This window comes from Gopherus flavomarginatus, chromosome 13 (genome assembly GCF_025201925.1).
Source record: "Gopherus flavomarginatus isolate rGopFla2 chromosome 13, rGopFla2.mat.asm, whole genome shotgun sequence".
Classification (NCBI taxonomy): domain Eukaryota; kingdom Metazoa; phylum Chordata; order Testudines; family Testudinidae; genus Gopherus; species Gopherus flavomarginatus.
The window spans coordinates 8,538,290-8,564,673 of record NC_066629.1 but is presented as its reverse complement, the minus strand read 5'-3'; the positions used below and the strand labels follow the sequence as shown (position 1 = coordinate 8,564,673).

Below are 26,384 nucleotides of genomic sequence, written 5' to 3'. Positions count from 1 at the left end.
GCCACTTTCTCTAGAGTTGCTGTTCACAGGAAGAGCAGGTAAAATACTAGGATCCATAAATCTGTTTCCTGAATAAGATTGGTTGATGGGGCAGCATTGAACTAGGCTAATGTGCATGTCTGGTCTTCACTCCTAGGACCATCCTGTGGCCCAAACGAGATTCTAAAGGGTCCTTCAAACTGGAAGATCCCATTAACGTGACTGCTAGGGAGACCACCTTTGAACCAATATGTATGACTCTGAGCAAGAAGGTAGAAATGAGAAATGGGGGAGCCTGGGTGGAATTGATTTCCAGTCACTAGCAGCCGTATGTTGTTCATGGCTAGCAGTGGGCACTAAATCAGGAAAAATTCCGCAAGACCCTTTCACTGCCTCTGCCTCTTGCTTGGCCCCAACCTTCTGATCAGCCTGGGGAAATTACCCTTTTTGCTCTCAAATAAGCCATTGAGATGTTGGCCCTTTACCTGGCTCACGTCACCCTAATTGATTCCTGGTGTCCGTATGCCAGCTAAATACACTAGATTCTGCTCCCTCCCACCCAGCTTCTCTTTCTGCCCCATTGTATAAATCTCTGTAGAGTTTGAAATGGGGGTATGGAATAGCTTCTGTATGGGGAGAGGTTAATAAAACAGAGACTTTTCAGTTTGGAAAAGAGGTCACTAAGGCAGGGAGGATATTTTAGAAGTCTATAAAATCATGAAATGTGTGGAATTTACTCCTTCTCATAAAACAAGAGCTAAGGGGTCACCAAATGAAATTAATAGACAGCAGATTTAAAACAAACCAAAGGAAGTATTTCTTCACACAATATACAGTCAACCTGTGGAACTCTTTGCCAGAGGATGTTGTGAAGGCCAAGACTATAACTGAGTTCAAGAAAGAACTAGATAAGTTCATGGATGACAGGTCCATATATGGCCATTAGCCAGGATGGGCATGGCTGGCGTCCCTGGCCTGTTTGCCAGAAGCTGGGAATGGGCCTCAGGGGATGGATCACCAGATGATTTCCTGCTCTGTTCATTCCCTCTGAAGCACCTGGCACTGGCCACTGTTGGAAGACAGGATACTGGGCTAGATGGACCTTTGGCTGTTCTTATGTTCTCACTTTGGAATGGATACTTACATGCATCTCTTTTGCTACGGAAATTAGACTGGACAAATCAAGAGAGCAGGCTTCCTTATAAGATTCATGGTATGCTTGGGGAAGGAGTGATAACAGCCAATTTCTTGCAGCTTTCCCGAATATCATCTTCTTCCACGTGGGCTGAAACGAGGAATAAAATAGTAAAATAAAATAGTTTTTTAAAGAATAAGTTAAACTTGAATTTTAAAAAATTGGGTGGAGTTTTCAGCAAAGGTTCATAGTGGGCCTTTACATTCCATTAATTTAATCAATCCCTGGGCAGAACGTGAACAGCAGTTTCTTAGTTATAGGCCATGTATTTGCAGTGTCACTAAGTATTATTTCTGTCACCTCATGAACCAAGTTTTAAAAAAAAAAAGTGGGGCTGAGCTAATGGGCTGAAGCAGTGCTCTGCAGAGCTGCTCAGGTGCCCCATATTGAAATGCCAGGTCTCCTCCCTGAAGGCAGCTGTGCCTGGGAGCCTTGAAGAAGCACTTTCATCTTTACCATGCAAGCCAGGCCAGCATGAATCAGAGTTCTGACAACAGCCCATTTATTCTATTGTGACATGAGCAGGTAAAGTGAAGTAAACAAAGTAGGTCATGTACTTCACAGCACAACACAATCTACCAGGGAGAGATGAGCGATGCAGCATATCTTATCGTGGTGTTTTTTTGCCTTAGCCTGTGAGAGGTCTGCCTTTCCCACAGATTTGGCGTACCCACTGCCAAATTGCCGCCAAATCTGTGGGAGTGGCGGACCTACCGCAGGAGTGCCGCCAAAGGCAGCTTGCCTACCGCCCTTTCAGGGACCAGCAGGGCCACCCCCCACGGCTTGCCGCTCCAGGCATGTGCTTGCTGCGCTGCTGCCTGGAGCCACCGCTGGCTGTGGCGGGGACTATCAGAGACTATAAATTGTGTGGCTGTTTTGTGATAAATAATAGTAACTAAGGTATAAGATGAAATGACTGTAGGCTACAGTTCTACACATTACAGAATATTAAAGAAATGTGCAGATCCAGTCAACCTTTCATGGGTAAGGGCTATAGAAGTCTCCTGCCTAGCTCTTCCTGCGTTCTGTGGCTGAGGCAAGTAGGCTGGCTAAGGAGTTAAGACTTCACTTTTTCTCTCTTCTCTAAAGAGAGAATTTCCCCTCAACCTTAGGGTCAAAACCTGTTTTATATGTAGGTGAGCTGTGTGAATCCTGACTCAAATAACCAGTTTTAAAGGCCTATGTTTTGCGTAAGTCAGTGACAGGTTTTACTGCACAGAATAGAACAGAAAACAATTCCTAACTTCATGCTGTCGTTTTCTTTATCCAGTGCTAAATTGGAGATTTATCAGTCACTTGAGCTGAATTATGTTTGTATGCTTTATTGGCAAACCCAAGCTGTCAAAAATCAGACCCCCCCACCCAAACAAATCATGACATTGGCCTAAAATCATGAGATTTTTTTTAATCCCATATATTTTGGGCTGCTTTTATTCATTGGTTTCTGTGCTGTTACATCACATTTTCAGGTTTTTTTCACTGCAATCAGGAAGGTGAGAAACTTGCTTTCTGAGAGTCTCATGTAATCACAAGAGGCTTCGAACCCCCCCCCAAATATTGCAAGATTCATGAGAAAATTGCAAGATTTGGCAATACTGGGAAGCAGGGAGAGCTGGGTGGAGAACGATAATACCATTTCGTGTAGGATTTTAAGATTTTAAAGTCTGGCTTTATTCCAATTCAAAAAGAAAACCACAAATTTCTAAATTCTCTGTTAAACTGAATCACCATTCTCATCTCCCGCTCTACTGGGAGTCCTCGGTTCAGGACAGTCTCCATGATGAACTTCCTCAAAGCCAGAGACCCTATGGCTCCCAGGCTCCCAGCTCCCAATCCACCCACCAGGTGGGTGAGCTGACAGGAAACCAGGTAGGTTTCCATCAAAAACCTACCTGCCTGCCTGCCAGGGTTCCGTCAAAACCCTGTCTGGTTTCTGTTGGAATTTTGCTGAAATTGACATGGTCCCGTGAAACATTTTGCTTTTGATAAACCAGCAAATTCCAACAAAAGCGTTTTGTTGAAATTCTTCCAGTCAGGTCTAGTCATAGGTATTTTCTCATTCATTAGTACTGTAGTAGCTGCCTTAGTGGAAGAATACAACTAATGCATTATTTTTGGAACTCCAGCCCTGTCACATCTGAGCTCTCTGGACAGTTGAAAATCAAATTTCCACATCTGGCCAACTTCAATTAATTTGGCAACCAAGTATCTCATTTTATTTTCCACTAGGATAATGTCTGTTGTGTGGTGGTAGAGGCAGAAAATAAGACACACACAAAAATAGGAAGCTCTATAGTACGTGTAAACATCTTTAATTAAACTAACACACAAGCGTCCCACACAACATATCTTAGCCCTCTTTAGGAACTGAAGGACCAAGAGCTCTCTGGCGACAACTTAACTCCACAATGTGTGAAGAAGATATTGCCATTCATAAGTAGTGCGGTCCTAGCCAAATCATGCTGAAAAAAGGTCCATCACACCATCATGGGCTCTCACCAACAGCACAAATGAGTGATGAAATAGTTCATTTCTCGGTAAGGTCAATACAGGTTGCAGTAGCCTCATCTTACACAAGAAGGAAGCAGCTGTTTTTCTTTCAGTACACAATCAATCACGTTAATGTCAATTACTTTAGCGATGAACGTGTACAGACTGTGTCTTTATATGATTTCGTACATTCTGTTGGATTCAAAATCCTTTAAAATGTCTGTGCTACTTACTTTTTTTGTAATGTTTTCACTTTTTACCTGCTACGGAAAATGTCTCTATGACCATTACAAAATGTTAAATAACTTAATGCAGATTTATTAATCCTGAATATTTTGCCTGGTTGCTCAGAAGCATCAATCTTTTAATTTGAGAATGGACCTTATGTTCTTTGCCAATCTGCAAATGCTGCTGGTGGACATGAATCATCTGTAAAAGCAACAAAGAGTCCTGTGGTACCTTGTAGACTAATAGATGTGCAGCAGGACCCCTTGTTGCTTTTACAGATCCAGACTAACATGGCTCACCCCTCTGATACTATTAATCATCTGCGCAGTTTTGTTACTTTCAAAAAGGGACTACAGATCTGTCGCATATTATGCACATTGAACGTGCACAATTTCAGCTTTCCATGGTCGGCAAAAACAAAAAAGAGGAAAAATAACCATTTTAATACTGTACCTGTAGTGCGGGTGATTCTGCCCACCATTCAACTCAATGTAATTTTGACTGTACACGGTTTTCACTTTCCGCACTAACCGCGGAATGGAACCCCTGTGTAAGATGAGACTCGCCTGTATTCACATAAGCCAGAAACACTCTGAGCTCAAGAAGTGGTAGATGAAGTTCATTGCATTCTATGGATTCTTTTCTATTAAGTAACAGTGGTTCACTTTTAATATATAGTTTTAAAAAATGTGCAGACATCATGTCTTCTTTTTGGCGTTTTAAAAAATTGTAGCTATGGGAAGCTGGAAAGTACTTTGTCCTTGCATAGGTCAGCAACGACCTTCTCTTGAATCTCCCTGCAGAACGGCCAGGAACATTTGCACTCCTGGTACTCCAGCAGGGTGCACACAGACAGAGAAGATGGGACAATGCAGTAGCCTCAAATCTGATCATAAGAAGCTTGAAGAGGCACCACGCCAATCTAAAGTGTGGTTCAGTTAGGTAGGTGTACTTCCCTCCATGGGAGTGTAGAAGATTAGGGTTGGAAGAGACATCAGGAGGTCATCTAGTCCAATCCCCTGCTCAAAGCAGGATCAACCTCAACTAAATCATCCCAGCCAGGACTTTGTTAAGCCGGGCTTTAAAAACCTCTAATAATGGAGATTCCATCACCTCCCTAGGTAACCCATTCCAGTGCTTCACCACCCTCCTAGTGAAATAGTTTCTCTTAATATCCAACTTAGATCCCCCCCCCGCAACTTGAGACCATTGCTCCTTGTTCTGTCATCTGCCACCACTGAGAACAGCCAAGCTCCATACTCTTTGGAATCCTCCCTTCAGGTAACTGAAGGATTTGATAGCAGCCCCCCTCACTCTTCTCTTTTGCATACTAAATAAGCCCTGTTCCCTCAGCCTCTCCTCATAAATCATGTCCCCAGCCCCCTAATCATTTTCTTTGCCCTCCACTGGACCCTCTCCAGTTTGTCCACATCCTTTCTGTAGTGGGAAGCCCAAAACTGGATGCAGTACTCCATATGTGCCTCACCAGTGCCAAATAGAGGGAAACAATCACTTCCCTTGATCTGCTGGCAATGATCCTACTAATGCAGCCCAATATGCTGTTAGCCTTCTTGGCAACAAGGGCCCACTGCCGACTTGTATCCAGCTTCTCATCCACTGTAATCCCCAGGTCCTTTTTCTGCAGAACTGCCCTTGTCACTCCCCAGCTTGTAGCAGTGCATGGGATGATTCTGTGCTAAGTGCAGGACTTTGCACTTGTCCTTGTTGAACCTCCTCAGATTTTTTTAGCCCAATCCTTTAATTTGTCTAAGACACTCAGGACTCTATACGTACCCTCCAGCGTATCTACCTCTCCCCCCATCATAGTGTTATCTGCTAACTTGCACAGGGTGCAATCCATCCCATCATCCAGATCACTAATAAAGATGTTGAACAAAACCGGCCCCAGGACTAACCCCCAGGGCACTCCGCTTGCTGCCAGCTGCCAACTAGACATGGAGCCGTTGATCGCTACCGATTAAGCCCGATCTAGCCAGCTTTCTATCCACCTTCTAGTCCATTCATCCAATACATACTTCTTTAACTTGCTGGCAAGAATACTGTGGCATGTCCAGTTTTTCTAAATACTCCTTAACCTGTTCTTTCACCACTGAGGGCTGCTCACCTCCTCTGCATACTGTGCTGCCCAGTGCAGCAGTCTGGGACCTGACCTTGTCTGTGAAGACAGAGGCAAAAAAAGTATTGAGTACTTCAGCTTTTTCTACATCATCGGTCACTAGGTTACCTCCAGCATTCCGTAAGGGACCCACACTTTCACTGACCTTCTTGTTGCTAACATACCTGTAGAAACCCTTCTTGTTACCCTCCACATCCCTTGCTAGCTGCAATTCCAATTGGGCTTTGCCCTTTCTGATTACACCCCTGCATGCTCGAGCATTATTTTTATACTCCTCTCTAGTCATCTGTCCAGGTTTCCACTTCATGTAAGCTTCCATTTTGTGTTAAGCTTACTGAAGATTTCTCTGTTAAGCCAAGCTGGTCACCTGCCATATTTGCTATTCTTTCTGCACATTAGGATGGTTTGTTCCTGCAACCTCAATAAGGCTTCTTTAAAATACAGCCAGCTCTCCTGGACTCCTTTGCCCCTCATATTAGCCTCTTCTCCTGGTCTCCTTCCTTCCTTTTCCTCAGGATTCTGAACTCAACCATCTTATGGTCACTGCTGCCCAAGTCGCCACCCACTTCTACTTCCCCTGCGTGAATGCCATTTCTCCATTTAACCCCAGCCGCAGTGATGCCACCTAAATAGTATCCACTTGCCTATGTGATGCAGTAACTATTTAACTGTTATAATGCTGGAAGATCTTAAGTTTGGGATTTGGGTTTCTCCAGTTATTTCCTTCTCTTAAACTGATGCAGCCCCTGTTTGCCACAGTTCTGTTGGGCAGTGTGCAGAGAACTTAAATCTCACTCCAAAACTTCACTCAAGTTGCAGTTGAGCCTTGTTTGACTGGCAGCTGCTGGGGTTACCCATAAAACTTCCCTGAGCAGGCATCTGGCCCTGCTTTTTAAATGGAAGGGTAGCATTTTACTGCCTAGGTATTTCTCAGACATATTGGATAAAATCCCTTGTACTTCCTCCTTCCTACAGGACACTTCTGCCATATAGTTTCTCACTCCATCACCCAAACTATAAATTAAAAGTAAGCAAAGATGACTCTCCCATCTTCCTAGACTGCTCATTACAGGAGTTTCCTCTCTTCAGTTTTCTGTCACAGTTCAGGGTGACAGTACCTGCATCTCAGCAAGGGTGCCTGCCTTCAGGCTTCCAGTTGCCCAGCTGTTCCTCTCTCAGGTGGAGATGCGTGTCTCTCACCCTTCTGACCCGGGTATTACAGGTTGTACAGTTTCCTGCTTTCATTGTGTATTCCCTAGCCAAGACAGTCTACTTGAACAGATCTACTTGCTTTCTCTTGAGAGGCTGATACCAGAATAGTTGCCACACAAATGTGACTACACGGGTCTTTAGAAGCAAGCCTATGTTATTCTTCAGATAAAAAAAACATTAGAGAGAAATCCTATTTAAAAACAATCAAAGAGCCTACAGCATCTGCTAATCAGGGTTCTGGTAATCTTAAGGTCACACCTGCATCACAAATGTATGTTGACTCAAGTCCTATTGGCACACAGCTGCTGCAATTAATACATGGTTGTGTGCATGCACACTTAGCTCCTTGTGTCGGTGGTGTGCATAAGCACTCCTGGTAAGTGTACTGATGCAGAGTGCAGTACTCGATGGGTGGGTATCCTGTTGTACAACTTGCCACCGTCCAGCACACTCTCTTTTGGGAGTATGCATGATGGGTCTGAAACAAGGCTTCCATTGCCCCCACCCTCACCATCAGACACTTTTCCTATGGGAATCTCTGTAGAGCAGGGAAGAAATCTGTTCTTCCCTTCAAACTAGTCTGCTCAGTAAATCCACCCACCCTGACCTCCTCTTGGCTGCTTTGTTTATCCGAGAATAGTGGTATCTTTGGAAAAGCCTTATAGTGTGGGAGAGTAAGGTGGAGCAGGAGCTCCAGTAGATTCCCCTGAAGAACACCACCCTGGCTTTCTGTGGTCAGGCTCAGACTTGCCATCCATTAGGAGGTGAAGACCAGATGGGAGTTTCTGGATTGACCTTGATGTGCCATGTCCTTGTGTGGATGAAGGACCTACATGTCGGGGATGGCCAGCAGCAGATGTAAGATGTGTCCAGGAATAGACTGAACAACCTTCACTGATAGGTAAGCTGCATTCTGAGGGGGGTCTGGTGCCTGCAGGCCCCCCCCTTCTGCGCCCTGGGGGGGTCTGGTGACTGCAGGCCTCTCCCCTGCTGCACCCTGGGGGAGGTCTGGTCACTGCAGCCCCCTCCCCTCCTGCACCCTGGGGGGGTCTGGTCCTTGCTGCACCCTGGGATGTCTGGTCACTGCAAGCAGCCCCCACCCTCGCACTCAAACACGGGGGGAGGGGAGGTTTCTTCTTCTGCTCCGATTGGTCTGGGCTCTGTCTCCTCTTCCTATTGGCTGTGTCGGGACGGACGGAGCTTCCCGGGGGTCATCACGTGGCCCTGAGGTGTTCCGAGGTGGCTCTTGAGCAGCACGTGGCACGGCCTGGAGCGCGAGCAGGTAAAGGTGAGTGGGTGGGGCGCTGAGCTGCCCAAACATCCCCCTCCCCCGAGCTCCCCCTTCTAGCCCCGCCCCATTCCCCAATATCTCCCACCACCTCATCTGGCCCCACCCCCAATGCCTCCCCCCCTCTACAGGCCACCCCCCCAAATAGCCCATGCCCCCTCCCCCAATGCCTCCCACCTCCCCCTTCTACACCCCACCCCCAAACACCCCGGCCCCCTGTCTGCAAATACCTCCCTCCCCCTTCTACATCCTGCCCTCAGATACCTCCACTGCCTTCTACCCCACCCCCCAAATGCCTCCCAGTCCCCTTCATCTACACCCCACCCCCAAACACCCCCAGCCCCGTCTGTGAATGCCTCCCTCCCCTCTTCTATCCCTGCCCTCTCATATCTCCCATCCCCTTCTACCACCACCCCCCAAATGCCTCCCAACCACCCTGTTCTACACCCCACCCCCAAACACCCCCGGGCCCCCATCTGTGAATGCCGCCCTCCCCCGTTCTACCCCCTGCCATCAAGTATCTCCCACCCCCTTCTACCCCCACCGCTCAAATGCCTCCCAACCCCCCTCTTCTACACCACCCCCAAACACCCCCGGTCCCCCGTCTGCAAATGCCTTCCGCCCCCCTTCTGCTCTGTCCCCAGATACCCCCTGCCCTCTCCCCAAATACCTCCCCCCATAGCTGCGTAGCCCTGGGGAGTGCAAGGTTCTGCAAACTGTTTAAAGATAACAAGCTAAACCAGCTGCTTCTTTGAATGGTTAAGAATCCCTGCCAACCTGATGACTTGGCACCTCCCTGGCCCTGCAGTTCTTTGGCTGTTCAAGTGAGCTGGGTGTAATATGCTGCTGGGACTCGGGAGTAGTCCCAAGCCTGACACATTCCTTAGGTGGTCTCAAACCGTCTCATTTCCATCTGTAGCCAAAGATTTGCTATCAGACAACTGCAAAACCCTGTGCACAGACCAAAGAAATGTCTGAATCTGGGGAGTCTGGAAGGGAGATGGAAGATGCAGAGTGGGTGCCGATAAAAGCAGCCAAAGGATTCAAGAAAAACCAGTCAGGGGTATGATCCAGGTCCCTTTCTCTGCTTCTGACTTGGGTTACTAGCTCTGATTGAGGGGACCACTTCCATGTGGCATGATGCTGCCTGGCACATGCAGAATGAAACACAGCTGAAGTGGAGGGTTTGCACTGGCTTTCTGAAGCAAAAGCCACTTACCCCATCAGCACCAGAGGGCATTTAGCTGTGGCCAGTCGTACTTTGGATGGATGGTTTGTCTGCCACCCAGCTGAATGCTTTAGATAGCGGCAGAAGTAGGAAGTGCTCCAGGGCAGCTGTACTTCCTGCGCATCAAACATGCTTGTAACTCTCTGAACCGCTCTGCTGGTGCATGTGGCTGTTCCAGAGAGAAACTGGCTAGGATCTCAAAGTCCCCCTGCAGACGGTCCCAGCTGTGGTGTGATGCAAAAGAAGCTGATTGGTCGACTTCTGTGTGTACATGGCTGCTGACCCTATGGGGAGAAGATTGGTTTAGAACACTAAGCACTAGCCAGAGAATGGGCAAGGGGGACAGAATGGAGGATGAGTGGGAGATGATAAAGAGGCAAAAATCTTGATGACACTGGTACCATGCAGCTTTCTCCATGAGCAGTGATGGGTATCCAATGAAAGACATGCACACAGCTAAGGAATGGCGTTCGGGAGGTACAGAGATGCATTCAACTTTGTGGGAACTTCCCCTTCCTTCCTGGTTTCTGTAGTGACGCCTTTTTCAGGCTCCTGCTCTCCACTAAGATTTTTGAGGGAGAGTCAGTGTGGATGGGGCTCGCATGTGCTGAACACTTAAGTCAGTAAGAACCAGTGAGCCAGTCTAAGCTTGCATTTCCCCAAAGCCGTATGAGGGCTGACTGCCTTCTCCCTCAAATCTATTTTACAGATACACTGGTGTAAAATCTATATTCTGACATATATGCAAGCTCCATGCAGGCTCCTCAGCTGATCTGAAGGGTGGGGGTATCCGCTGCTTGGCATCAAAGGGAGTTTGTAATTCTGAACTGCTGGGCTCAAACCGCATATAAAAACAGAGCCATTTCAGAACCTCCATTGCAGGGGTGAGAGTGGCTGATTGTACTTCACACTTAGAATTTCAGACTGTGCCACAAAGCCCTTTTACTTCTAAATTGGGCTGCGCATTAGCTTTATCTGGGAGAAACTCTAGTTTCATGCACTGAGACCTGTGAGTGAGACTGGCTGTTGCTGGCATGTGTAATGGGGACATGGAGAGGTCTCAAGCTTGAATTTGACCTGGCGAAGTGATGAAAGTTATTGTGATGGTGCTGAAACAGCAATATTGGGAATGAACATCTACCCCAGGAGATGGCTCAGTGGGTCACATGATCACTTGCATCTCTTTTTGGGGCTAGAGTGGCAGGGAGGTGAGGGGCAAGGCAATTTATGCAATTTGGTGTCCAGTCCTAGCACTGCTAAAGAGCCTCTTGACTGCTGTGGCTCTCTGGGTAGAGCCCAGCAGCAGCGGGACTGTTATTACCTTGAACTCTCTTCTCTTAAAAGCGTTCCTGACACGGCCGATGTGGAAACAGGCAGTGTGGCTACAGGAAGCAGAAGTGAGGTTGTACTGCAGGCTGTCACAGGGATGCAACAAAATGTATCTCCTGGTGAGTACTACTGAATTTGGTGCTAGGACCTTGGCGCTGGATGCATCCAACATCTACCCAATAACTTCCATATAATCTAATTCAGAAAGACGAACATGGGCCTCCACAAACTAGTGGTGCCTACGCACCCAACTTGGCAATGTAAGGTCTATTCCTGTGTTGGAGACGATGGTAAATGTTACTGAGTATAATCGCCCTGGTGCATCTTGCCATGTTTGTAGCTCCATCTGCTTTGCCAGCCTGGAGGATGAAAGTATATGAATGTGGGAGTCTTCCTACTGATTTCCAGCCTTTTGGGCTAACTTTCTGCAACCTGGCAGATGCTTCTCAGAGGATCGGTAATGGCTGCCCGTTCTGCCTGGTAGCTGACATGAACTTGTACCTCTGGTCCAAAATGTGCAAAAAATGTACTCCACTCCATTTATTCATCGCTTTTTAAAAAACGTCCGAAGAGGAACTTAGCTGGTTTTAACTGCCTCACAGACCATCCTGATCATTTCTGAATCCAAATAGTAGCCTTATCTGCCATTTTTGCAACTGAGTTTGACTAGCAGTCGGGTACTGGGAGTCCTCTGCTCCAAACATCCCACCCTGGTAACCAGCCAAGTTTGCGTTCTAGATTTTAGATTGAGTTGATACAAAGAATTTCGAACATCATGGGTGAGGGGTGAAAATGGGGAGGAGGGAAGTACATAATGTCAGTGTCTTTGATTTTTAACTACCTACTTTGCTGCTGTTCACAGGATCCTGATATACGTAGGGATAAGAGCAAGACTAAGAAATTTAGCCTCTGCTTTAAAAGAGACGAGCAAATAGTTTTATTATGTGTCATGTCAGTATTAACTTTCTTTGAAAACTATTCACTGTAGCCATTGACAAACGGTTGGATTGTACCATTTCATGCAAAGAGGAGGTAGTATTTCAGAGAAATGATCCCCTTTTTCTGGCTCCTGTTTCTAGCAGAGTGGTCACCCCACTCGTGCCCTGAAGGGCTTCAAACAGCCCTGGGAGAGGGCTGTGGCAGGGAAAGCAGCTACTTGGCTGATTGGGGAAGCAGCCACAGCTGGGCCATGCCCCAGTCAGGCCTTAGCTGGCCCTATATAAGAGGCAGTGAGCCAGGAGCTCAGCAGTCTCTGTCTGTCTGTTCAAGGAGAAGGTCCTGGCTGCAGGGAGCTAGAGACAGGGTACCTGAGTGAAGCAGGAGTGGAGAAAGGCTGAGGATCTGGGGAGCTCCAGCCTGGAAAGCCCCAGGCTGCGGCCTAGCATAAGGCCAACAGGTCGGGGGGGTTGCAGAGGGTAGCCCAGGGGTCGGCCAAGACAGCAGGTCCAAACCCAAGCTTGCCAGTGCTGAGTGGCTGATCCTGCAGTCTGCCTCAGGGCGTGAGGGCTAGACAATGACTGGCTGTAGCTGTATACTGAGGCGAGAAGGGGATAGTGGGTGGGGGTTCCCTGGGGAGGGGAGACCGTAAGACTGAGGGGTTATTACCAAGGGGAAGCTCCCCAGATAAAAAGTCACCGGGTCCAGGCACGACACAGTGGGCAAAGAGGCAGCGGGATAGAGACCTACAGAGGGTACTCCAGTGGCTGGAGAGCTAATTCCCAAAAGAGACCAGCAGGAGGCGCCGCATTGCTACGTGGTGCAACTGCTTACTCTTAAGCTGTGTGCAGGGTTGTAGCTGTATTGCGTCTCAGGGTAACTGAGGTAACATCTTGTATTAGACCGACTTCTGGTGCTGGAGAGACAAGCTTTTGAGATACACAGAGCTGCTCTTTTCTCTCAGCAGCAGAAGTTGGTCATGAAGCTTGTTACTCTTCAGCTAAAGTTAGTAGAGCAGGTTTGTTTAAGCTGATCTTTGATCCCTCATCACCTTGAAGAACCAGTTGCCTTGTGACATGTGCCTTCTAGCGCCCATGCCACTTTCTCTAGAGTTGCTGTTCACAGCAAGGGCAGGTCGAATACTAGGATCCATAAGTCTGTTTCCTAAATAAGACTGATTGGTGGAGCAGCATTGCACTAGGCTAATGTGCGTGTCTGGTCTTCACTCCTAGGACCATCCTGAGGCCCAAATGAGATTCTGAGGGATCCTTCAAACTGGAAGATTCCACTGATGTGACTGCTGGGGAGACCATGTTTGAACCAATATGTATGACTCTGAGCAAGAAGGTACAAATGAGAAATGGAGGAGCCTAGGTGGAATTGATTTCCAGCCACTGGCTGCCGTATCTTGTTCATGGCTAGCAGTGGACACTAAATCAGGAGAAAATTCCGCAAGACCCTTCACTGCCTCTGTCTCTTGCTTGGCCCCAACCTTCTGAGCAGCCTGGGGAAATTAGCCCTTTTTGCTCTCAAATAAGCCATTGAGATGTTGGCCTTTTACCTGGCTTACCTCACCCTAATTGATTCCCGGTGTCCTTATGACAGCCAAGTACACTGGATTCTGCTCCCTCCCACCCAACTTTTCTTTCTGCCCCATTGTATAAATCTCTGTAGAGCTTTGACATGGGGGTATGGAATAGATTCTGTATGGGGAGAGATTAATCAAATTGAGGCTTTTCAGCTTGGAAAAGAGGTCACTAAGGGGGGAGGATATTACAGAAGTCTATAAAATCAAGAAATGTGTGGAATTTACTCCTTCTCATAACACAAGAGCTAGGGGGTCACCAAATGAAATTAATAGGCAGCAGGTTTAAAACAAACCAAAGGAAGTATTTGTTCACACTACATACAGTCAATCTGCGGAACTCTTTGCCAGAGGATGTTGTGAAGGCCAAGACTATAACTGTGTTCAAGAAAAAAACTAGATAAGTTCATGGATGATAGGTCCATCAATGGCCATTAGCCAGGATGGGAATGGCTGGCGTCCCTGGCCTGTTTGCCAAAAGCTGGGAATGAGCATCAGGGGATGGATCACCAGATGATTCCCTGCTCTGTTCATTCCCTCTGAAGCACCTGGCACTGGCTACTGTTGGAAGACAGGATACTGGGCTAGTTGGACCTTTGACTGTTCTTATGTTCTCACTTTGGAATGGATACTTACATGAATCTCTCTTGCTACAGAAATTAGACTGGACAAATCAAGAGAGCAGTCTTCCTTATAAGGTTCACGGTATGCTTGGGGAAGGAGTGATAACAGTCAATTTCTTGCAGCTTTCCGAATATCATCATCTTCCACGTGGGCTCAAACCAGGACACGGAGAGGCTAAAATAAAATAGTTTTTTAAACAATAAGTTAAACTTGAACTTTAAAAAATTGGGTGGAGTTTTCAGCAAAGGTTCAGAGTGGGCCTTTACATTCCATTAATTTAATCAATCCCTGGGCAGAACATGAACAGCAGTTAGCATAGTTATAGGCCATGTATTTGCAGTGTCACTAAGGATTATTTCTGTCACCTTATGAACCAGGGGTTAAAAAGAAAACGGGGCTGAGCTAGTGGCCTGAAGCAGTGCTCTGCAGAGCTGCTCAGGTGCCCCATATTGAAATGCCAGGTCTCCTCCCTGAAGGCAGCTGTGCCTGGGAGCCTTGAAGAAGCACTTTCATCTTTACCATGCAAGCCAGGCCAGCATGAATCAGAGTTCTGACAACAGCCCATTTATTCTATTGTGACATGAGCAGGTAAAGTGAAGTAAACAAAGTAGGTCATGTACTTCACAGCACAACAGAATCTACCAGGGAGAGATGAGCGATGCAGCATATCTTATCGTGGTGTTTTTTTGCCGTTGCCTGTGGGAGGTCTGCCTTTCCCACAGATTTGGCGTACCCACTGCCAAATTGCCGCCAAATCTGTGGGAGTGGCGGACCTACCGCCGGAGTGCCGCCAAAGGCAGCTTGCCTACCGCCCTTTCAGGGACCAGCAAGGCCACCCCCCACGGCTTGCCGCCCCAGGCATGTGCTTGCTGCGCTGGTGCCTGGAGCCACCGCTGACTGGGGCGGGGACTACCAGAGACTATAAATTGTGTGGTTGTTTTGTGATAACTAATAGTAACTAAGGTATAAGATGAAATCGCTGTAGGCTACAGTTCTACGCATTACAGAATATTAAAGAAATGTGCAGATCGAGTCAACCTTTCATGAGTAAGGGCTGTAGAAGGCTCCTGCCTGGCTCTTCCTGTGTTCTGTGGTTGAGGCAAGTAGGCTGGCTAAGGAGTTAAGACTTCACTTTTTCTCTCTTCTGTAAAGAGAGAATTTCCCCTCAATCCGAGGGTCAAAACCTGTTATATACCTGAGTGAGCTGTGTGAATCCTGACTCGTATAACCAGTTTTAAAGGTCTATGTTTTGCGAAATCAGTGACAGGTTTTATTGCACAGAATAGAACAGAAAACAATTCCTAACTTCATGCTGTCGTTTTCTTTATCCAGTGCTAAATTGGAGATTTATCAGTCACTTGAGCTGAATTATGTTTGTATGCTTTATTGGCAAACCCAAGCTGTCAAAAATCAGACCCCCACACCAAACAAATCATGAGTTTGGCCTAAAATCATGAGATTTTTTTTAATCCCATATATTTTGGCCTGCTTTTATTCAGTGGTTTCTGTGCTCTTACATCACATTTTCTGCCTGCACCACCACACTACAGACATTAACCTAGTGGAAAATAAAATGAGATACTTGGTTGCCAAATTAATTGGAATTGGCCAGATGTGGAAATTTGATTTTCAACTATCCAGAGAGCTCAGATGTGACAGGGCTGGAGTTCCAAAAATAATACACTAGTTGTATTCTTCCATTAAGGCAGCTACTACAGTACTAATGAATGAGAAAATACCTATGACTAGACCTGACTGGAAGAATTTCAACAAATTCTGGAAGGTCTAGTCATAGGTATTTTCTCATTCATTAGTACTGTAATAGCTGCCTTACTGGAAGAATACAACTAGTGCATTTTTTTGACATGCATCTGACGAAGTGGGTATTCACCCACGAAAGCTCATGCTTCAAAACGTCTGTTAGTCTATAAGGTGCGACAGGATTCTTTGCTGCTATCACATTTTCAGGTTTTTTCACTGCAATCAGGAAGGCGAGAAACTTGCTTTCTGAGAGTCTCATGTAATCACATGAGGCCTCACCCCCCCCCCCCACCAGTATTGCACAATTCATGAGAAAATTGCAAGATTTGGCAATACTGGGTAGGGGAAGAGCTGGGTGGAGAACAATAATACCATTTCATGTAGGATTTTAAGATTTTAAAGTCTGGCTTTATTTCATTTCAAAAAGAAAACCACATATTTCTAAATTCTCTGTTAAACTGATTCAGCATTCTCGTCCCCAGCTCTACTGGGAGCCCCAGGTTCAGGGCAGTCTCCATGATGAACTTCCTCAGAGCCAGAGACACTGGGGCTCCCAGCTCCCAATCCGCCCACCAGGTGGGTGAGCTGGCAGGAAACCAGGCAGGTTTTCATCAAAAACCTGCCTGCCTGACAGGGTTCCATCAAAAACCTGTCTGGTTTCTGTTGGAATTTTGCTGAAATTGACATGGTCCCGTGAAACATTTTGCTTTTGATAAACCAGCAAATTCCATCAAAAGCGTTTTGTTGAAATTCTTCCAGTCAGGTCTAGTCATAGGTATTTTCTCATTCATTAGTACTGTAGTAGCTGCCTTAATGGAAGAATACAACTAGTGCATTATTTTTGGAACTCCAGCCCTGTCATATCTGAGCTCTCTGGATAGTTGAAAATCAAATTTCCACATCTGGCCAACTTCAATTAATTTGACAACCAAGTATCTCATTTTATTTTCCACTAGGATAATGTCTGTAGTGTGGTGGTACAGGCAGAAAATAAAACGCACACAAAAATAGGGAGCTCTACAGCAAGTGTAAACATCTTTAATTAAACTAACACACAAGCGTCCCACACAACATATTTTGGAACTCTTTAGGAACTGAAGGACCAAGAGCTCTCTGGCGACAACTTAACTCCACAATGTGTAAAGAAGATATTGCCATTCATAAGTAGTGCGGTCCTAGCCAAATCATGCTGATAAAAGGTCCATCACACCATCATGAGCTCTCACCAACAGCACAAATTAGTGATGAAATAGTTCAGTTCTGGGAAGGTCAATACAGGTTGCAGTAGCCTCATCTTACACAAGAAGGAAGCAGCTGTTTTTCTTTCAGTACACAATCAGTCACGTTAATGTCAATTACTTTAGCGATGAACGTGTACAGACAGTGTCTTTTATATGATTTCTTACATTCTGTTGGATTCAAAATCCTTTGAAATGTCTGTGCTACTTACTGTTTTCACTTTTTACCTGCTACTGAAAATGTCTCTGTGACCATTATAAAATGTTAAATAACTTAATGCACATTTATTAATCCTGAATATTTTGCCTGGTTGCTCAGAAGCATCAATCTTTTAATTTGAGAATGGACCTTATATTCTTTGCCAATCTGCAAATGCTGCTGGTGGACATTAATCATCTGTAAAAGCAACAAAGAGTCCTGTGGTACCTTGTAGACTAACAGATGTGCAGCAGGACCCCTTGTTGCTTTTCTAGATCCAGACTAGCATGGCTCACCCCTCTGATACTATTAATCATCTGAGCAGTTTTGTTACTTTCAAAAAGGGACTACAGGTCTGTCGCATCTTATGCGCATTGAACATGCACGATGTCAGCTTTACACAGTCGACAAAAACAAAAAAGAGAAAAAATAAGCATTTTAATACTGTAACTGTAGTGCAGGTGATTCCACCCACCATTCAACTCAATGTAATTTTGACTATACGCGGTTTTCACTTTCAGCACTAACCACGGAATGGAACCCCTGCATAAGATGAGACTCGCCTGTATTCACATAAGCCAGGAATACTGTGAGATCAAGATATGGTAGATCAAGCTTATTGCATTCTATGGATTTTTTTCTATAAGTAACAGTGGTTTACTTGTAATATATAGTTTTAAAAAATGTGCAGACATCATGTCTTATTTTTGGTGTTTTAAAAAATTGTAGCTATGGGAAGCTGGAATGTACTTTGTCCTTGCATAGATAAGCAACGGCCTTCTCTTGAATCTCCCTGCAGAAAGGCAGGAACATTTGCGCTCTTGGTACTCCAGCAGGGTGCACACAGGACAGAGAAGATGGGACAATGCAGTAGCCTCAAATCTGATCATAAGAAGCTTGAAGAGGCACCATGCCAATCTAAAGGGTGGTTCAGTTAGGTGGGTGTACTTCCCTCGATGGGTGTATAGAAGATTAGGGTTGGAAGAGACCTCAGGAGGTCATCTAGTCCAATCCTTTGCTCAAAACAGGATCAACCTCAACTAAATCATCCCAGCCAGGACTTTGTTGAGCTGGGCCTTAAAAACCTCTAATGATGGAGATTCCACCACCTCCCTAGATAACCTATTCCAGTGCTTCACCACCCTCCTAGTGAAATAGTTTCTCTTAATATCCAGCGTAGACCTCCGCCACTGCAACTTGAGACCATTGCTCCTTGTTCTGTCATCTGCCACCACTGAGAATAGCCGAGCTCCATACTCTGGAATCCCCCCTTCAGGTAACTGAAGGCTGCTACCAAATCCCCCCTCACTCTTCTCTTTTGCATACTAAATAAGCCCTGTTCCCCCAGCCTCTCTTCATAAGTCATGTGCCCCAGCCCCCTAAGCATTTTCCTTGCCCTCCACTGGACCCTCTCCAGTTTGTCCACATCCTTTCTGTAGTGGGAAGCCCAAAACTGGATGTAGTACTCCATATGTGCCTCACCAGTGCCAAATAGAGGGAAACAATCACTTCCCTCGATTTGCTGGAAGTGATCCTACTAATGCAGCCCAATATGCTGTTAGCCTCCTTGGCAACAACGGCCCACTGCTGACTCATATCCAGCTTCTCATCCACTGTAATCCCCAGGTCCTTTTCTGCATAACTGCCGCTTAGCCAGTCACTCCCCAGCTTGTAGCAGTGCATGGGATTCTTCTGTGCTAAGTGCAGGACTTTGCACTTGTCCTTGTTGAACCTCCTCAGATTTCTTTTAGCCCAATCCTTTAATTTGTCTAAGTCACTCAGGACTCTATCCCTACCCTCCAGCATATCTACCTCTCCCCCCATCTTAGTGTTATCTGCGAACTTGCAGAGGGTGCAATCCATCCCAAAATCCAGATCATTAATAAGGATGTTGAACAAAACCGGCCCCAGGACTAACCCCCAGGGCACTCCGCTTGCTGCCAGCTGCCAACTAGACATGGAGCCGTTGATCACTACTGATTGAGCCCGATCTAGCCAGCTTTCTATCCACCTTCTAGTCCATTCATCCAATACATACTTCTTTAACTTGCTGGCAAGAATACTGTGGCATGTCCAGTTTTTCTAAATACTCCTTAACTTCTTCGTTCACCACTGAGGGCTGCTCACCTCCTCCGCATACTGTGCTGCCCAGTGCAGCAGTCTGGGACCTGACCTTGTCTGTGAAGACAGAGGCAAAAAAAAAAAATTGAGTACTTCAGCTTTTTCTACATCATCGGTCACTAGGTTGCCTCCCCCATTCAGTAAGGGGCCCACACTTTCCCTGACTTTCTTGTTGCTAACATACCTGTAGAAACCCTTCTTTCTACCCTTCACATCCCTTGCTAGCTGCAACTCCAACTGGGCTTTGCCCTTTCTGATTACACCCCTGCATGTTCAAGCAATATTTTTATATTCCTGTCTAGTCATCTGTCCAGGTTTCCACTTCATGAAAGCTTCCGTTTTGTGTTAAAGCTAACTGAAGATTTCTCTGTTAAGCCAAGCTGGTCGTCTGCCATATTTGATATTCTTTCTGCACATCAGGATGGTTTGTTCCTGCAACCTCAATAAGGCTTCTTTAAAATACAGCCAGCTCTCCTGGACTCCTTTGCCCCTCATATTAGCCTCCCAGGTGATCCTGCCCATCTGTTCCCTGAGGGAGTCAAAATCTGCTTTTCTGAAGCCCAGGCTCCGTGGCCTTAGAAGGAGAAAGGTTAAGAACCCCCCTCCCCCAAACCTCACTGGTGGGTGCCCCCTCACATCTCACAGCAGCCGCTGGTTAATCAGGTTGGGCTCCAGCCCTGGGCGTCTGATCCATTTTCCTAGCCCCACCTAGCTGGGTTGCTTTCAGTCCCACAAATTAGAGCATTTCAACCTTCCAACCTCATGGGTCTGTTCCTAGAATGGAAGCCGCATATTAAACAAGTCCCAACAGGTTTGCTCCACCCTAGCCTCCTCCCATTCTCCACCCTGGGAATTCTTTGGCAAACTCCAACCTCCAAACCAGACTGCCCAGACCTCCCACCTGCTCTGTATTTGCTGTCCCTCCCCTCCAGCAGGAACCCACCAGCCCCCTCCACCGATAATCCCTACCTGAACTGGCTCCTCTGCAGCTGTTTCCGTTCCCTCCCATGGGAGGATTCGATGAGCTGGAGCAAAACATGGATGACATCCTGCAGCCTGGGAGGGTGAGAAGAGCAAATGTGGAGGTTTCAGAACAGGCTTTAGTTCATGTCACATCACGATTCCCCCAGGATCTTTCCCTGCACAGACACAGCCTAGATTCTGCCATGCTGGGAACATGCTCCATCTCTTTATTACAGGGGAGACCTGCCCCTCCTGCCAGGCTAAGCCCACAGGGAGATTTTTCAGCCTCCCCAGTAATAAAGTCTCGGAACAAAATGCTAGAAAGGAGCAGAACCAAAGGGACTGGGCAGGCTCCGTAGGGACACTGGCTCCTCCCTTTCCCTCCTGTTCGGCCATGTCCTGTTTCTGGCAGAGAACAGCCACCCCATCTCCCCCGCAGAGGCAGCCATGTCCGTCGGCTCCCCCAACCAGCACCCACTAACTACCACCCAAGTTAGGTGGAATTTGCTGTCCTGTGTTATTGCCCCAACTAAGGACAAATTGCTTCAGATAAAATGGGTTGGGTTAACATCCCAAATCTGAGAAGAATTTAAGAATTATGGAGAAAATAGGGAAAATAAGAGACTAGAGAGTCAATAATTTTAGGGAAAACGAGGGAATCTCCTTGGATTTTCTTGCCACATGTGAGGAGGGGAGAGAGAAGGGGAAGAACTAGAGAGAATTATTCTCTGGTTTTGAGACGGAAAGAAATGGCACAAACAGGAAAAGGATGCAAGTAGCTCACCCCCGTGACCATAGGCAGGCACAGAACATTTTATTAGCATGTGCAACCAGGGAGCCCTGCCCTAGCCCCACCCCATCCACTGCCTCCCACTTCCTGCCCTCTGGCTGCCCTCCTCAGAATCCCCAACCCCCCCTGCTCCTTGTCCCCTGACTGCCCCCTCCTGGGACCCTGCCCCTAACTGCCCTCCAAGACCCAACCCCCTAGCTAAGCCTCCCGGCTCCTTGTCCCCTAACTACCCCCTCCTGAGACTCCCCCACTGTAATTGCCTCCCTACGACCCTACCCATCCCCCTGACCCTTATCCACACCCCCATCCCCAGACAGACCCCCAGGACTCCCACTCTTATCCAACTGCTCCTCGCCCCCTGATAGGACCCCCAGAACTCCCAACCCATCCAACTCCCTCTGCTTCCTGCCTGCCCCACGACACTCCACCCCCACCCCCCAACAGGCACCCTCCCAGACCCTCAACCCGTCCAACCCCCCTGCTCCTTGTCCCATGACCACCCCCTCCAGAGACCCCACCACCTCCTAATCACCTCCTCAACTATCCAACCCTCCTCCCCACCTCCTGGCAGCTCTGTCTAGTGGCTGTTCTCACCCACACACACAAAGTGGCAGAGGAGGTTCCCTCTCCTTCGGTGGGAAGGTTGCCTAGTGGTTAAGGCACAGGATTCACGCTCAGGTGTTCTGGGTTTGAGTCTCTGCTCTGCCACAGACTCCCTGCTTAGCCTTGGGAAAGTCACTGCACCTCTTTGTGCCCTAGAGCCCACATGCCAAATGGGGCCAATACCCTGCCTCCTTGGCTAAATCCATTCATGGCTGGGTGATAGTGGTGGAAATGGAGATCCCAACATGGGGACAGTTGGGCTGAATTTCTCCACAGCCGGAGAATGAGAGCCAGCTCCAAAGGGTGGATGGGAGCGAGAGGGGCTCAAGGCAGCTCCACACAGAGTGAGGTCAGGGCTTAAGCCCTGCAACTTTTGCCACTAAGGTGGCTGGGGCTCCCGAGCCACGTACTTCAGCACCACATCTTCTGCCAGGGTCCAGGGCTTCTCCTCCCTGCCCCAGAGTGGCTCCTCTCCCCCTCCACACCCCCTTCAGTGCAGCTCCTGCTGGGGTCTGGGCTTCTGCACCCCCCACCTCCCAACCCAGCGTGGCTTCTCCTCCCCTGCCCCAGCTTGGCGCTTCTCCCCCCTCCCTCCCTCCCTCCCTCCTATTGCAGCTCCTGCAGGGGCCCAGGGGCTTCTCTTTCCCCTCCCCTGCCCCAGCGTGGCTCCAGCCCAGTCCGGGGCTTCTCCTCCGCTACTCCAGCTCGTCTCATCTCCCCCACACATGCCAGGGTCTGGAGCTTCTCCTCCCCCTAACCTCCCACTGCTCTCAGCCCTAGCCTAGCCGGGCTCCCTGGGGCACCCAATGCTGCTGTGGCAGGAGCCGAGCCTGGCGGGCAGGGAGCAGCGATTCACGTGGAGGCCATGGCAGAGCCATCAGCCCGAGAGGTGTGGGGCAGCCCCAGGGAGCGGGGCAGGATGTGCTGCTGCTGGCCCTGCACCTCTGCCCACCCTGAGCCCTGAGGCTGTTTAGTGGGGGGACTCACTCATCCTCTGCAGGAGCAGGGAAGGGGGAGCAGTGGAGCAGAGTCTGCCCAGCAAACAGCTGATCACAGCTGTGCACAGGCTGCCCCCAGGGAAAAGCTCAGCGGAGGAGGCACCACAAGCTGCCGACAGTGGGTCATTCCCTGGGGGGAGGGAGCTGAGCACCCGCCTGCAGCCACCGCAGCCTCCTCCCCTTCCCCTTGAGCCTCCACAGGAGGGGGAGGAGCAGCCTCCCCAGCCGGAGATCAGGGCATTGGGGTGCCGGGGCTCACCCCATGCGCATGCCTATGCCCAGGACACTGACAGACACACTCTCCCCCTAGACTTTCCTGCCTGCACAGATACCGTCCACCCATCTGCCTGTCCCCCCGCCCTTCCCCCGCCTGCAGCTCTGGCTTCTCCCCTCCTTTCCCCTCCCACCTCAAAACTCTTCTCTCTCATTGCCCCTTTCAATCTCTCTTTCTCCTTTTCCCATCCCCTCTCCCTGCCTGTCTGGTAGGAAAGTCCCACTCCTGGGTAGTTTGCTTCCCCATGGCTGGATTTGCTCCTGCAATTGCTAATGGGATGAGAAATGAGGAGGCGTCTGTTTGTGTGGAGTCATTTTAAGGCCAGACCCCAGCATTTTCCCTTCGTTCCTTTCAGTTATTTGGAGTCTCTGGCCCAGAGTTTAGTATTAACAGGGCCCAGGGCTGCCCTAGGGGGCTAGGACCAGCTGGAGAAAGTCATCCCCTGGGCCGGGCAGAGAAGAAGTTTTAATTAAGTTCACTTCCCAGCACAGAACCCCGCTGGGGGAGCAGCAGCTGCTAAGCCTGGTCACCCAGATCACAGTGGAGGCTGCAGCGTCTGACCCAGGAAGCTGAACCCCAATATTCTGAGCAGAGAGGGACAGAGTGTTTGAGCAGCTTCCCTCCTTTAGCTCTCTGGGGAGAGCAGCTAATGAGAGCCCCTCCTCACAGAGAGAACTGCTGATCTCATTTGCCCCACTGTCCATCTGGAGTCACTCCTTGGGCTTGGCTACCCTGGCGCTTTACAGCGCTGGAACTTTCGCGCTCAGGGGTGTCAAAAAAACACACCCCTGAGCGCTGCAAGATACAGCGTTGTAGAGCACCAGTGTTAACAGTGCCGCAGCACTGGGAGCGCGGCTCCCAGCACTGCAAGCGAATCCCCATGAGAAGCTGGAGTTCGTGCAGCGCTGGGAGAGCTCTCTGCACTGCACAGCACTGCAACCACACTCACACTTCAAAGCGCTGCCACGGCAGCGCTTTGAAGTTCTGAATGTAGCCATACCCCTTGTCCTTCAATACAGTGACTCTGGATTGACAATGGTCTCAATGACACCAGATTTCAGAAAGAATGAGTCCAGAACGCTGTGGAAGAGACTATCATGTGACAGTGCTGACCCCCTTCCCACCTCCCTCACCCCCAGATAGAGAACAAGGACTGGGGGCACACATTTTCCAGATGGAACCAAAAGTTCCTGCAGTTGTCAAAAGAGGAGAAAAGCAAAATCTGTGATTTCACACTAACAATGTCTGATAAGTGGACAAAAAGTTATCACATTGACAGGGCACGTGACTGGGGAATGCCGGGCAGTGCTTGGAGCCAGGACTCTGGCACAAGTTGATCAGAGAGAAGGATCATGATTAGTAGCAGCCCCCAGACACCCCCCAGTACCCAGACCCCCCAGCCAGGGTCCCCAGACACCCCCCAGCCAGGGTCCCACCAGATATTCCCTGGGACACAGGCCCCAGAGTCCCTGGCCAGGAACCCCAGATACCCGTCAAAGCCCCATGGCCAGAGAACCACCACCAAACCATGATTGCCAGGTTGGAAATCCCAAAGGGTTCCCCCCACCAAGAGCCCCCAACAGCCAGGGACCCCTCCTCCACCAGGAACTCCGTCCCTCACTGCCTGCCTAAGACACACTCCTGCCCTCCAGCAGGATCTGCCATGTTGTTTGTCTGGGACCTCCTCCTCTGCCCTGATGCTTTTTCAGTGGGATCCCTCACTTTGCTTGCCTGGCATCCCCTGACCTAGTGCCGGAGCTCCACTCCCTCCCCCCCATCCCCACCCCAGCTCTGTGCACTGGGCATGGCAATGATTCCAGGAGCCAGCAGAGAAAGCCCAGACAGAGCCCGTGGCACAGCACCAGGCTCCCTCTAACCCCCTGCCCCACTCTCAAGAGATGCCCAAAGCCACTGTTCTGCAGCCAACAGCAACACCCACCTCCAGGACCCAAAGCCTCAGGGCTGGGCACATCACAACCCCCCACAACCTCCAGAAACCACCAATTTGATTAGGGTCCCACCTGCCCAGTCACCCAAACAACTCCCACTACCACACTGCCCCTTCAACTCCAGCTGAAATTTCCCCCCACAGACATCCTTTGCCCGCAGAGCAACCGTGTTACATCACAGTCTGTGATAAGTGGAGAGAAAGTTATCACCGCCCCCTGCTGGCCAGTCACACAGGCAGAGGGACCCCTGGAAGATGCCTCTTTAACAGGAGAATGGAAGGCCTGGAGGGCAAGAAAGATCCATGGCCTGTCACTAGCAAATAATGTTCACAATGGATCCACCCTAGAGGTGGCTGCGTCTTAGCACTGGGGGAATCAACTCCTCACAGAGACCCTTTGTCATGGGGTTTGGGATACTTCTCAACTCACACTGCACTCAGAGTGACCTCCTTATCTCGTGCCAGCTGGAGAAAAGAAAAGGGTCCAGCCAACTCTCCCGTTACCAGCTGGGAACCACTGATCCCTCAAACAGGGGGAGGCCTCTGGCTTTGATGTGTATTAAATATCTGGCTGGTCTCTTTCATCAGCAAACATTGTAACACAGATAAAGGGAGAAGACATGGTTCTCAAAGGAGAGGGGAAAGATCAACACCAGGAAATTTAACTCCCTGCAGCCTCCAGGATGGAGAATGATTCAGGGCAACAGGCTTCCTCCAAGAAAGGAGAACTTGCTGGGATTGCGGAACATGGAGAACAGCTCCAAACAGGAAAGGATTTTTAATTGATATTTGAAAATAAGGTAGAAATGAAAGAGAAAGGCTGGAAATCAGAGAGATTTTGTCTCTATTTTTGCAAATAATAGAGAGGAAAATGGAAAATCAAAGGGATTTTATACCAGTTTATATCAGAGATGAGGTAAAAATCTCAGTGTTTCATATCAATATTTATTAAATGAATAGAGAGGAAATGGGCACCATTTGCAAACATTTTATTTTCATGTTCAAAAACCTGAGAAAAGGGGCAAATCTGAGATTGTCTTGGTATTTTATAATTAGAGAAATGGGAAAATCTCAGGGCATAGTCAATTAGAAATAGATAACTAGAGAGAAGTGCAGCAATTGTTTAGGGTACTTTATATCAACCTTTGAGATTTGCATAAAAAATGTGTCACGAACTATGCAACCGAAGGTGAAAAATCAGCATCATGGAGAGACCAGGGGGAAATCGGGGGAGACGAGAGAGCTGATCATTGGAGGG

General features: G+C 48.3%; 1 protein-coding gene across 1 annotated transcript in view; it reads right to left on the bottom strand.

The window, feature by feature from the left end:
* LOC127033620 (dynamin-1-like protein) overlaps nucleotides 1–26,384 on the bottom strand; it is a 171,974-nt gene that overhangs the window by 80,906 nt on the left and 64,684 nt on the right. The window lies entirely within an intron of this gene.